The sequence below is a fragment of the Anopheles gambiae genome, chromosome 2 (genome assembly GCF_943734735.2).
Source record: "Anopheles gambiae chromosome 2, idAnoGambNW_F1_1, whole genome shotgun sequence".
In the NCBI taxonomy this organism is placed as follows: Eukaryota; Metazoa; Arthropoda; class Insecta; order Diptera; family Culicidae; genus Anopheles; species Anopheles gambiae.
The window spans coordinates 4,596,378-4,606,207 of NC_064601.1; positions in this window are offsets into that span (position 1 = coordinate 4,596,378).

Here is a 9,830-nt window from a genome sequence, read left to right on the forward strand (position 1 = left end):
TCGTTGGCCCACGTGATGATAAAATTGGGTTATACGCATGAGATCATGGGTCAGAATAGGTGCATTCAGTGAAAGTGGAAGGATGTGCTCAATGCTGGTTTTGTAAGTATATACTGTTTAATCATCGTATTATCAACTTTCACACATAAAAAAGTATTTAAAGGTTAATCGTCCCCTTTCGAATGCAGTTTTGGAACGTGCATATTAATAATGAAATACGCCCTTGAAAGCGAAAAGCCCACTCCGTCACGTACTCCCAACAGCTCAAGTAATTTTAAAAACAAAATACAACATTCAAACCCTACTACAACACCCGAATGCATCGGTAGAACAAATTCGCTCAAGTTACGCGCGCGCGCCTGTAAAAATAAAACCACCAACAGTGCAACGAAAACAACCTGCCCACCCTGCACCCAACACCTTATCCATCGCTCCCCCATCTCCCCCACCCAGATAATCGGAAATCGAAAGAAAACCCTCTAACCCGCCTCCCCCTTCCGCAACCATACGCGCAACAGTCTCGCGCAAAAACAGATTCAATCGACCCGACCGATCCGAGAAGGAGAGTGCAATGCACTTTTTATCTTTTTATTTTCGGCAACAGCTGCTGCTGCTGCCGCTGTGGTGCGCTTTTGCGTGCATTGGCCAATCACGACGGCGCACACAGATAGAAGCGGCGCGTTCGAGAAGGATGTGCGCGGCACAATCTCCCACAAGGAGCGGCCGGAGCGCTGTTGCAAGAGTGGAAAATGAATCTAACGCTATAGAGAGAGAGAGAGAGCAAAAAAACGACGAACACACACACACACACACACACACACACACACACACACACACACACACACACACACACACACTCAACCGAGTTGCAAACCTTTGCGTTGTAACGCAAACGCAAACTCACCGAAAACCGAGCTACGCAAGGAGGTTCAATGGTGGATGGTGAATGGTGGAGGTGGAGGTACTGGTTGCGGTAGCGTGCAGTTTTTGGGGAAAGATTGCTTCACAGAGGGGAAGGGACACGCCAGATCTTTGCATCGTGGCAAGAAGAAAAAAAAACAACAATGGCCACAGTTTCGGCTCGAATCGATCGAGCAGCAATCGGTGGTGGAAGTACAAACCGAACCGAATCGAACCATCCCGCTGCCAGACGCCGGCTTGTTTTGGAGTGAATGCACTCTCGAGCGGAAAGCTCACGATCTGTCCAGCATCACCGCCCTGTCCCACGCCAAGGGGCCCACACAGCGAACATGGAGAACTTGATATTTATGCAAATGCACTCCTCCGTTCCTGTGTGTGTGTGCCTGCGCCGCTAGCTGCTTAACATGTCGGAATGCATCCCTGGTAAGCGTCGAACGTGTCACAGAACAGAGTGACATCGGGAGGGTTGTTGGACAGTTTTTCGGATGCAAATTTCCCGTGGCATCCGTTCACACTGGGTACCGCAAGCTTCTTTCCTTTTCGTTTGCAATTTGTTTTGAAGCGATCGGTTTCAACCGGCTTGGATTGGTCAGATTGCTGTGCATTTAGTGTGAATTAATTGACTGGGATGACGTACCAAAATGCAACGTTTAAGTCGGCTTGGCAAATGTTATGTACAGTTATCCTCTGAAGTGCATTTGTCTGAGCTTCTATTGCTGTATATTCTTCGATTCGACTCGATTCGACATCAAACCACCCCACTACTGCTCGATAGAAACAATAAAACGGGGAACGCTTGCATTTTAATTAGCCACGATCGCCGCCCTTCCCACTCGATCGTTGTTTTTTAATAACAAATTCATTAATCACATCGCCATCGCTCCCTGACACGCATCTAAAAAAACTCACCCACCACGATGGAATGTGAAAAATGCTCCTCCTTCTTGCCGTCAATGTTTTTGCACTTGCCATAAATCCTACACGCTTCGCGATCGTCTCGAACTTGAAATAGAACGCAGTTGCAGTACTAGCTCCGCTGCAAGCCCACGTCACGCAAACGGCGCAAATGGGGGCGATTAGGCAGAGGTTTTGGTGTGATAAATTTAGCCAACCAAACAGTCACCGCAACCCCAACCCTACACACCACACGCACACAAATGGTTGCGCTTTGTGTTGCTTTCCGACTGTGCTGCGCTGTGTAGAGCTGTGTAGAAAGTTGGTAAATTACTCAGCAGAGGTTAGGGAAAGGTTCATTATCAGTCGACCGTTATAGAGCAACCTGAAGCTGCCAAAATGGTCCCCCGAAAACTGCACCATCATGGTGTGTTACCCATCATCATCATCGTCATCGAAGAACGCATCTTATGCCGTGTGCATTAGCCGGCAGTCATTGATGAGGGGAGAGAGAGAGAGCACCGTAACACAACAGTGTCTTATTTTAGGCGAAATGGCGAAACTTTTTAAAAATATTCACCATCGTGTGCACACCATAGCAAAAAAAACCACAAAAACCACCGAAAAACAGCAAAAGTAAAGTTAGAAGAAAAGTAAGAAAACACACAGATAAAATGCCACTACGCTGCACGCGTTGCACACAAAGACACACACACACACACACGCTAAGCGGTCACAAACGCGAACGAGGTCTTTGGACCTTTGGAGCTGCTCCAGGGTGGCAATTAATAGGGCGGGAGGGGGGAGGGTTATTTTTCCCGCACCCGCACCCTCGTGCTTTGTTCTCTGTGTTGCATTTCCTTCGGCATTTCTAACCCACTGTCAAATTGTTTCGTTTCTTTTTTTGTTGGTCAAATGGCAGTAAAGAAGCGTAAAGAGGAGAGGGGCAAATGTGAGGTAGTTAGCAACTTTCAAATGTGCAACACATTATTATCATCACGGTTGCCTTGCAAACAGTCCCCCCATCTGCTTCTCTTTTCCCTCCTTCTTCTTTTTCCACTGAGCAGACTTCGTTGGTGTTAGTAATCTAATCATTCTTGCTGGCTGCTTCCTTTTTTTGTCGAGGCGTCTTCTTCGACTCTTCGACGCCCCTCCGTCATAATTTAGCTTCAAACCACCTCAATTGTTTCAATAAGTGTGTGTGTATGAAGAGACGAAGAAAACATTAGAATTCATTTCTACACTGCACTTTGCACACTGCCCGCGCACGAACACACACACACGCACACACATACTGGCATATCTCTCTACCTAACCGAAACCAGTCTCTGGCCAGCAGCGGGAGGGAAGGACTGGCTGGGTGACGCAATTCCCCCTTTTTTTGGGCCTCCCCTTTTCCTCACCCCCTTTCGCCCACACACACACACCCAGTAGCAAGTTTGTGCAGTTTGATGCAGTTTGTGTGTATGCGCAGCCGGGTTGAGTGCACCGGCCGGCCTGTGCCAATGACCGACGATCGGGCCTGATGTTGTTGTTGTAGTTGTTGTTGTTACTTATTCCTGTTTGTGTTATATTTTCGATGGGAAGCACTTTTCGTACCATTTCGCTTCATGTTCCTGCCGTGCGGGTCTTCTTTTTCTTCTTTGTCTTCTTCATCATCATCATCATTTTCTAACTTATCCTCCACACTTACGCGACTTTGCCATTTTAACGAATTACGATCGAAAACGATCGAGACAAAAAGGGTGAGTGCTGCGAAGCTGGGAGGGTGGTGAGGGGGATGGGGAGAAGAAGAAGAAACAAAAAAAATTGGCGATGCATCTTCGTCACTCGCCCGCGAATCTGTGTTTGCAAGCTGGTGCAAGCTGTGTGCCCTCCTGGCCAATGTTTGCATTTAAAATCTTCACTTCACTTGGCAATTCTGTTTCGGGTTTGCGTTTTCTTCCCACAGTTTTACTTATCTCAGCCCTCCCTCGCCCTACCCCAAATAAGCTGCTCAAACACACCATGCACACACACACACACACACACAAACGCTGACGCGCATACATCCTCCCTCCGTGTTCGTGTGTGCGAGGGGTCGTGTGCATTCTGCAAGTGTTAGGAATTTGTTTGGTTTGGTTGCGTTTTACGTTCATCGCGATGCTTCGTGTTACCGGTTTCTAATGCAGCTCCGTTTTTTTTTTTGTTTGTCCGTGTTCGCTTCTTGTGCCTACCATGCCTTTTTGCACAAGAAAATTTGGCAATAAAGAAGTCATTAAACTTTGTGTGCTCTGGGTGTGTCTTTGTGCGCTGGCAGGGTGTATAGGCGCAGGAGCAATGTTATTCGAAAATATAAAATATACAACACACACACAGAGCGAGCGGAGCACGGTAGAAGAGTGGCTGTTTGGGTTGCATTTGCGGTTCGCTGGCAAACGACGGAATTAGAAGCGAGTGTATCATTTGACCGTGTCCGTGAAAATCATTCAATTCGACTGTATTTTTTTTTTTTTGTTGTTAAAGCAAGCGAAAGATAGAAAAGCATGAAATCATTTCTTTGAAATAATTAAACTAACAAAAATAGTTTAATATCATGCCCGCCTTTCGAGTAGAATCCGGCTCGAAGGACCAAACATATTTCTTCTAATATATTCTTCTTTCTATTGCAACTTGATATCGACACACGACACAGTAAATTATTTACCGCACAAAATGGTATCGGTCGCTATTCCAACTGCCATATTTTATGCACAACTTATTGCCTTTCCCCCTTTATTACTTCGATATTAATCAAACCCACGCCACCACGTGGTTTCCGCTATGCAACAAACAAGTGCCTGCCAGTTGTCTTTCCCATCGCCGGGTTCTGCATCGCGTTCCCCCCTTTCTTTCTTTCTTTCTATCGTTCGTTCGTTCATTCGTGCAATGAAAGTGCAACGAAGGCCAATTGCATCGCTGTACCGGTGCCGGAACCGGTGGCAGTGGCGACGACATTTTGAAGACGCCTCACTTTTGGCGCGCATTTCGCTGTACCCGTAGCGCGTTGGGGTTTTGGGATGCATTTTTTGTTGTTTCTTGCACTCCGAGCTGCAACTTGTTCGGTTGGGCCACTGGGACTTGGCGAGGCACACACACACGCAGAGATCTTGCGAGGTCTGTATCGATCATGGCATCAAATTACTCATGCCCGCCCGATGTCAGCCGGTCGTAGCCCTGTCCAATCTCAAGCGATTGGAGAATGTTAATTAACTTTCTACCGTAGCGGAGCGTGTTGTTCCCGAATTTGTTCGATCGTACCGAATCACCGATGGACAACCAGTGTTTAAGATGGATTACCGTAAAGGAAGTGAAAATGGCTCCCCAAACTCCGCGTGCGTGTGCGATCGCAACATCCCGGCAACATTAGAACTTTGCAAGTTTGGAAGGGAAAGGAAAGAGAGCAAGAGAGAGAGAGAGAGAGAGAGAGAGAGAGAGAACAAAAATGATTCAAAAATAAAGGAGAATACAAAATAAAACAACAGCCAACCGCACGACGCTACCACGCACAGCCGATACTCTGCAGGATGGATGCGATGGAAAACGTTTCCAGAAGTGCAGTTCGACAGTTCGTTGAACTTGCGCTGAATCGCGAATCCCTCGGCCCTATCGCGCGGAATGGCAGTGTGGCAGCAGTGTGTACTGTGGCGCCTTTGTGTGTGTGCTTGCGTTTTTTTGCCGTTTGTTGCACTCCCCATTCTCGAAAAAACAAAACAGCCGGCTAGCGAAAAAGTGCGTAAGCGATGGATTTGCAACTGTAGGGACGATCGAAGAAAGGTGTGCCCTACCCACGGCTAATGGTGGATGCATTTCGCATTCTATTGCACGTGTGAAGCGATGCACTCGAGGACAGATGCAGTCCTCCTCGACTACCGTTAGGTTAATTGTGTTTTGGAGCGGCATAAGGGAGGGGGGGGGGGGGGGAAGCATAGCATATTGTTTTGTTTAACAATTTGTATTTGTTTCTCCTTTTTTTTCCCTGTTCTACCCTCTTATTTCCACGGGATGAGTAAATTTTCGTTGAATTTCTTGCAAAATATTTGCTGAGTTATACGACTTCTTGTGTGTAACTGTTTCTACAACGCATGTTTAAAAAATAATCATTTTAAATACAAAACCGCAACTTTACCACAATTTCGTCGCACAATATTTAACGATCTTTATAAAGCATAATGACGACCCCGAGCAACGTAAAACGCGTCCCCTTTCCAGGACACTTCTATTACACAACTGCGCCCAAACAACTAACCAACGCGCTCGGGCACATCTGCACATCTCTCGAAAGTGCGTTGCACCCTGTGGCCCCAGGAACACGAATGTGCGTAACGCACTCGATCACAATAACGCGCCATTTGCTGGATGCTGCCAAGCACTCCCCCCCCCCCACCGATTCGATTCTTTTCCCACAACACGAACAAAGAAGTGCTGCCACCTTCCATCCTGCGTTCTGCACAGCTTCCTGCCCGCCTGTCCGGAGCGGGGACGATGACAGCAAAAGGGAAATTTATTCCTGCGTTGCGTGCAGGATTTGCATACGCGAAACTGCAGCTGCATCTGCAGTTGCGCTGAGGTGTTAGAAAATGGTGACGAGCCGAATTGGATTCCGCACCGGACCCATCCGCGGAATACCCCTGGCAGGATGCATGTGCTAGGAAACTAGCTTGTCAACTTAACGGTCGTCGTAGTGTCCGGTTTTTGGGCTCCCTACCTTCTTTCTGGTTTCTTTCTGTTGCTTGGGGATATTTCTTGCAAATGCATCTTTTTCCGTACTAAAATCGCACACACACATACACATGTATATGGCAACACGATTTAATTCCCGTACATCCTGATGCAATAAACAACGGGCACCAGGCAGGACCGGGCAAGAAGATGTTTATCATTCAAATGCAATTGCAATTGCAACTCGCCCTGGTCCATTGCAATCGAAGCATCGCCGTTTGTGCGACTGATGACTTCCTGTTTTGTTCTGACCCCGCTTGTCCACAGGCACCCCGCGAACAGAGGGGCGGTGGCGAAACAAAAGGATAAAGCAAGGATTGGAAAGATTCTGGTGCATCGCAATCGGTACGAATAGCTGCATCGTGCATCAGGAACGTTCCGGCGTGCAGAAGCCTTAATTTTCACCCTCCTGTTTTTAAGGGCACACAACGCGTTCCCCGGGCGCATCCTGTCCGAGTGTGTTTGTGTGTAAGCTCGTATGTTTTAGAATGCAATTGCTAAAGCAATTCTGGCGAGAAGAAGAGAACATCTCAATGTACGCATAAATAAAACCGAAACCACGACACGACGGTCAAGAGAGTGAGAGAGAGAGCGATATAGGATGCCAGCGTTCAGCGGGTGCAGCAGGAGGGCATGCTTATTTCCCCCCCCCCCCCCCCCCCCCCGTCCTTGTTTTGCTCGGGACGCTGCCCGGTTTCCTGCCCAGTTTTTTTTCCCCCAGCTCTACTTCTTCTGTTTGTTTGTTGCGCACTCGCAGGACAACGAGAAAATCTTGCACAAATGCTTTCTTTTCCCACCATCCCAGTGCAGGGACCGGTCCCGGTAGTTTGGCCATTACGAAAAATGAGCCAAAAACGCAATGGAAAATAATACCACAAATTTGAGATGGAAAAACAGTGCAGGCCGGGGCGAAAAACAAAAAAAAAACAAACATCATACCACTGGCTCTAAATAAAACTAACAACACAACAAACAACAAAAAAGGTCTAACATACGACCACGGGAAAGAAACGCCAGTTGGAAGCGAGCGTACCAAACAAAACCAACCTTCACCTCCGAAGCTGGCCAACTGGCAGCAAGAACAAAGTGCATAATCACAGCAGATGCAGTTTGCACCAGCGAACACACACACGTACACGCGCATAAACTGTAATGCCAACATTACAGCACACGAGCAATGAACCTGGCCCTCCCTGTTCTTCCTGCCCACTCCCCCCCCCCCCCCCCCCCCCTTGCAGTTATGAATCCCACGGACCGGCGGACATACGCGAAACCGTGCAAAGCCACAGCGTGCCCTGCCAACTGCTCTGTGTGCGATCGGGCAGCATCGGAGAGTGGTTTTTTGAAAGGATTCGCCTTCAATGAATTTGGCTGGCTAGCGCTTCAATGTAAAGCGCTTTTTACGAGTTTTGTTTTTCGGGTTATGTGCAGCACCACAACACCACACATTGCGCTTTAATGGTTGCTTGTTTTATAGATTCGGCCCAAAACGTGATTAATTTTAATGTACCGTGAAAAACAACACACGCACACACTGTAAGAGGACGGCTAATTGTTGGGGAAGGATTATGGTGGTGCATCCTTTTCAGGATCATAAACTTAATAGGCAGTTGAAAATTAGGTAAACCAGACATAAACGTCTCGGGAGTTATTCAGACCGTTTCAAACACGTTCATTTTTGGAGCACAATTTCCACAAATAGATTTTTTTTACACTTTCAGACCACTATCTTTTATTCATCCTACATGTTCGTTGTGCTCTATACTTATCACATCGTTCCTCATATATAGCTCACAAACAATGAACAAAATCAACATACATTCTCGTTCTACCCAACAGACCACAAAACCTCACAGAGCAGGAAAGCATGTTGATTTTGTTGCTTGGGACATTTATCATGCGATGCGATACCAGCGATCAACAAACTACGGCTCGCGGGCCACAAGCGGCTCTTTGATATCGAGATGGCGGTTCTACACAATTCATATATTTAATAAAACTTTCACACATGATTACTCTTCGTTTAACAATTTGGCTCATCACGTGAAGCTTTACGAACATTTTTTGGGCAACAATTTGGCTCCATTGGTCAAAAAGTTTGCCGACTGCTGATCTATACTGTTCTCCTTAAGGACAATCTTTGACATCATTAAAGTGCAATTCATGGTATGAAAGTCAATTCTTGCTACGTAGAGATGACGTAAAGAACATCGTTAAAGAACATTTCATATATCTCGGGTCAAAGGTCACCAACAACCGAATGGAAGCTGTGTTGTGCACACATTTGTGTGCAGGCGATCAATTGGTCATTTTATAAAACTGTCGAGTCAGTCGGAGCAAGCACTCAGACTCACATAGACACGTCCTCTGAGACACGTCCAAATCTGACAAAATCCTCTGAGTAACCCTTTTAGTATTCAGAGGAAGATATTCAGAAGGATCTTTGGCTCCGTATGTGTGGAAGAACAATGGAGGACCCGCTTCAAAGACCAATAATTGTACGAGCTGTACGGCAATCTAATTATCGTGATCTAGTAAACTGATGTTGTTTAAAGGTTTAAAGAGGTTTGTGACCTCTTAGGGTCACTTTCGCCTCAGATGATCTAGTAAGTGAGTAAGTAACCCCGCTGTTGGGGGTGGCTTGATGGTCTTGCAAGTTCAGTATAACGAACTGGTATATGCAAACGGACTAGAGTCGTTGGTCGACTCGTGCCGTGAACAGAATGTTGCGCCATAACACCCGGTCCTGTGCTGCAGATCTCCAACTCGAGACACCAGTCCTCCGCAAGTCCGCCTCGACCTGGTCAAGCCACCGTACTCGCTGCGCCCCTCTCCTCCGCTTGCTTGTTGGGTCCCTTTCGATGACCTCCCTGGCTGGATAGCTAACAGGCCTCCTCGCTATATGCCCCAGCCATCTCAGTCTCCCGATTTTCACCAGGATTCCAATCGAGGGATCACCTAGCAGCTCGTACTGCTCATCATTCCTCTGTCTTCTCCAGGCACCGTTCGCGTCCCGTACTCCACCGAAGATCGAACGAAGCACTTTGCGTTCAAAAACATCAAGTGCGCGTAGGTCGCCTTCCAGTAAGATCCATGTCTCATGTCCATAGAGCACAACCCCCCTTATGAGGGTCCGGTAGAGCGTCAGTTTTGTTCGCCTGGATAATCAACCAGATCGCAGTCACTTACATAGGCTGTAGGCTGTAGGTATAGGCTGCGCATCCCTAGTAAGGAGGCCAGCCGAATCAACATATAATACGAACGAACAAATAAAG